Here is a 4496-nt window from a genome sequence, read left to right as displayed (position 1 = left end):
TAAAGTCGCACTCCCTCGTTCATCTTTCGCATGCCGAGACTGGTAACGTCACTCTAAGAACTGTGGATTCCACGTTGAGATTCTTCATGTCATTGCCGCTAATAATGATAGTCGGAATTCATATCTTCATAAAATCCTTTGCATGTCATAATGACTATCCTCTTAGGACATTGTTATCATCCTTGTGCTCCTTAGCATGGTATGAAGATCATCTCCTTCATGTTGCCACTTATGCGAGATTACACTAACTAATTTAAATCGCGAGTATGATTGCTCGTCGTTGCATGAAAATATCACTTTGCTTCAGCTCTTCTTGTCTCGCATCTTGACTTAAGGGTTTGCCTCAACTTTCATATTCTCGTACGTTTCATTGCTCAGAGAAGCAATAGTTAAGTTTTCAACTTAGAACTACGATTCACGCGGTCAACTAGGCTTATATTTTAGGTACTCTAAGTTCACAACACAATTCTTCATCTCATAGATCATCATCTACTTCAATTTACGTCATTCATACCTCAAGATAAACACACCACATTTTCACATCTCATAGCAAAACACTTTCGAACTTCACAACTATATTCAAAACTTTTGAAACAAAATTTCTTTACACTTTCACACTTTCCAAAAAAAATTCCACATCTCACTTTTAAAGTAAAAGTTTTGACTCAAACTAAATCGTAATTTCGCATCAACTTTCATCATTCGTATAAAACATTCCATAGAATAACACATCATACCTCGCACCTCATAACATACATAACATCACACTTCAACAGCTCAATTTTCCAAACGAAGTAAATTTTTTTTGTCGAAACTCAATTTTTTTTTCTTTTGGACAATTCATACTCACAACATTTTCCATTGATCAATTAATTTTCCTGAAAGAAAGAACTAAAATGTTTTCATTTAAAGTTCGAAGATATTTTTTTTTTCAAAAATTCCAACAACTTTCCACAACATAAATAGTTTTCCTCAATCATACTCCACTAGAACAACTAGTCATTAATATTGCAAAACTCATAACACATTTGCATTCCAAACAAAACACTCATGTATTTCACATATATGTTTGAAACAACATTTTTAGTTACTCGTCTTTTCTCATAAATTTCAACATTCTCAAAACAACTCATCAATTTCTATTATTGATGTAAAACACTCCATCTTCCTATGTTCGCATGCTTACATCGTAGAACATTCACACATAACACATATTTACGACATTATGTCACTCATGCTCATGTTTCACATAAGCATACCAAAACAATATGTCACGACCGCACTTCCTAAGGATAGGAAGCACGGGGAATCGTGACTCGTGGGGGATTTAAGAAGCGGGAAAGAAGGGGGAACAATCAAAAGGAGTACGACATATCGATCAAAAAGATGAAATTCCATTATCAAATCAAAGTTTGAAATCACGAAGTAACATAGTGTGAATGACATAGTTCTGCAGAATACAGAAAACGTCAGAATTTTAAAACTTGACATAGCGGAAGCATTTGAGAGTTAGCTACTACTATGCATGAAGACACAATAGTAACCGGATCATTTATTGAATACTGTCTCTATCCAATGCTCAACATCCTCCGTCCCCCGTCCACGCTGAACCTGCACATAGGGAAAACATATGCAGGGGCTGAGTACTTGATGCACTCAGTGAACTCATGCCCGAAATACATTTATCATTTAAGACATGTCAAGCCATCATCGAGTAAATCTCGGGTTTTACTTTAAAAAGGCCGAGAAACACTAAATCATTCCTTTAATAAAAATAGTGCCTGCGGGCAATCATCATCCCCCATCATGTACCATATCTGAGCTATCATGTGAAACGAGAATGTGGCCACAATCTCGATCACTGGACCGGCCGACCTAGGGGACGGCTCACGATCCCTATCAGTGCACTAGTCCGAGTAGGGACTCACTCCCTAGTCAGACCCGAATTCGTTAACTATAAAAGTCTAGTAGGATATTATCCCAGTAGACAATCAGATAGGCAATTCAAAACATAAAATACGGCATGACATACTATTTTAAACCACCCTTATTTCACCATAACATATCATTTCAAATAAAATAGTTTAAGTAATAAAGCCCACCTCAAAAGCTTAGGATTTCTGTAAAAAGTTCCTCGTTCCGACTTTAGCGTGCGTGCGAACCACATTTTCAGTAAATACATAAAGTACACATAAATCTCGGTAACGAAGACATTTTAGAATGCATGCACTCTAATTAAAATCTTTTAATTCGTTTTCTCGGTTTTCGTGCATTTTGATTATTCGGTGGCCGCCCAAGGCATCGCTTGCGGCGCCGGTCGGCCATTTACGCTTATAACTCCTTCGTTGACTCCTCATAATTTTCCTCCACGATGTCGGAATAATTTCCCAAAAATTATTTAAGCGTATAATTAAATTATCGCAACTATTTCTCTTCGCAATTATATTTATTTCGCACTTGGAATAAAATTGTTCGCCTTTCGAAATTCTGGGATTTAATTAGTTTGGCCCAAAGATTTAAAAGCCCCAAAAGCTTAATTATTTCCCCACCTTATATCTCCCATTTAAATTATTAGAGGCCCAAAAGAACTAGCTCTCAAATTAATTAAGAGTCCAAAAGAGAGGCACAACAACATTAAAACAAGTGGCCCAAAGTCACATTTCCCCTACTCCCTCCTCTCGGTCAACATCCTCTCTCTCGTCTCCTCTTTCTCTCTTCTTCTGTTTCTCTCTTCTTCTCTTCCTTAAAATTCCCGTCGCCCCTTCCATTTCCTCGTCGGAGCCGCCGAGAGGAGTTGCTGTCTTGCTGGGAGCCGCTGCCTTCTCTGCCGTAGCCGCCGGGAAGACGCGCCGCTGCTGTCCATCGAGCTCCTCTGCTCCAGCCGGCTTCACGCCACCGCCGACGTCCTCAGTGAGCCGCCGGTGGCCGGACAGCCCAGGGGCGTCCCCGCCGCTGACCCGAACAGGCCCACACCAGCCCGAAGAAGACCCGATTCCCTCCGGGCAGCCCCGTACTTAACTCGAGCGTCCCGCAAGGTATGTTTTTATTACCAAGTTATGTTCTTTCGGACTTTCGATTACATACTGCGAGTGTTCGATTAATTTCAATTGTTGGATTGTTTGATTTATGTTGATTGTTGAATTTCCTTGTGGGAGGTTCATGTGTGATGATATGCAATGTATACAATGATCCATAAAGGAAGGGATTATACCTCAAACAAGGATTGAACTTGGTGGTGGATGGGCAAGAATGGTGAAATTTTCTCCTCTTCTTCCTCTCTCGGCTTCTCTCTCGGCTCTCTCACAATTTGCTTGATGTAAAATGTATTGTGAAGTGTTTAGAGAAGGAGAGAAGTGAAGAAACTTATGCATTTAACTTGTGACCTTTGATTGTAAGAAATGAATGTGGAAGATGGAGGGTGAGGAAGTTGAAGATGGAGGGTCTCCATGGAAGGGGGGGGGGGGGTTCGGCCAATTGGGAAGAAAAAGAAGGAGAAAAGGTGTTGGGCTTGCTCCCACATTTTTGGAATTGAAAAGGGCTCCCACACTTAAATTTGTTCTGGGCATATTTAGTTGCAAGCCCAATTTGTATAAATATTTATTTGTTAGACTTTTTGATTGTTTTGGCCCAAAGCCATTTTGTAAAAAAAAAAAACACATTGGACTTTCTTTATATTTACTTGGATTGGCCCCAAGTTCTTATTTTTGTTTGTTTCCTTTCGTTTGGACAAATTATTATTAGTCTCGTCGTAACTTGGTGTTGTTCCAAATATAAATTCCTCGACCGTTTCCTCGATTTACGCGTGTCAAACACTATAAAAGTACGGGCGTTACACAATATCACATTCTTACATACAACATGTGTTTAGATCATCTTGACAATCATGCTCATACTCAACAAAATCATACTATCACAACATCGTACTCATATATATATCACGCGCTTAGATTATCATGGCAATCATGCTCATATTCCACATAATCATGTCATTACAATTCATCTTCATGCATAACGTTCATTCACATGCATACACTTGCCAAACACCCTCATCATATCATCATCAATTACATGCATCGATCTCACATGCTTTCAACAACTTAAAACATACCTCACTTTCTTTGGTTGAGTGCGATGCTTTGGATGTTGAGCCTTCGTTATACTTCTAGTCAATAAGGATTCACTAATCTAGACTTAAGACAAAAGAAGACTCTCGGACCAGAGCGAAACACTAAGCTCTGATACCACTCTGTCACGACCGCCCATACTAGGGGTACTACAAACGCGGCGATCGTGACCAAGGGACGACAAAAACGACAACTTACAAGGATAACAGTTTACGAAAACTCAATTAGCTTAAAGGGAGAAAAAATTTTAGTTTAAAAAGTTTAAGGTTATAATTTACTATTAATTAGAAACGACTTATGATAAATAATTTTTTTTAAAAAGAAACAGGGGAGAAAATAAATATTTAAAACCCAATTAACTTCTAAAGAAAC

At 38.7% G+C, this 4496-nt stretch overlaps 1 long non-coding RNA gene across 1 annotated transcript; it reads left to right on the top strand.

The window, feature by feature from the left end:
- Window positions 1–2668: 2668 nt before the first annotated feature.
- Window positions 2669–3740, top strand: LOC121783883. The gene is made up of 2 exons (XR_006046665.1): window positions 2669–3035; window positions 3156–3740. It is a non-coding gene; the product is annotated as an uncharacterized LOC121783883 (long non-coding RNA).
- Window positions 3741–4496: the final 756 nt, after the last annotated feature.

The sequence above is a fragment of the Salvia splendens genome, chromosome 21, assembly GCF_004379255.2.
Source record: "Salvia splendens isolate huo1 chromosome 21, SspV2, whole genome shotgun sequence".
Taxonomy (NCBI): Eukaryota; Viridiplantae; Streptophyta; class Magnoliopsida; order Lamiales; family Lamiaceae; genus Salvia; species Salvia splendens.
Note: the sequence above shows the minus strand (reverse complement) of the source record. Positions and strands in the feature narration are given on the sequence as shown.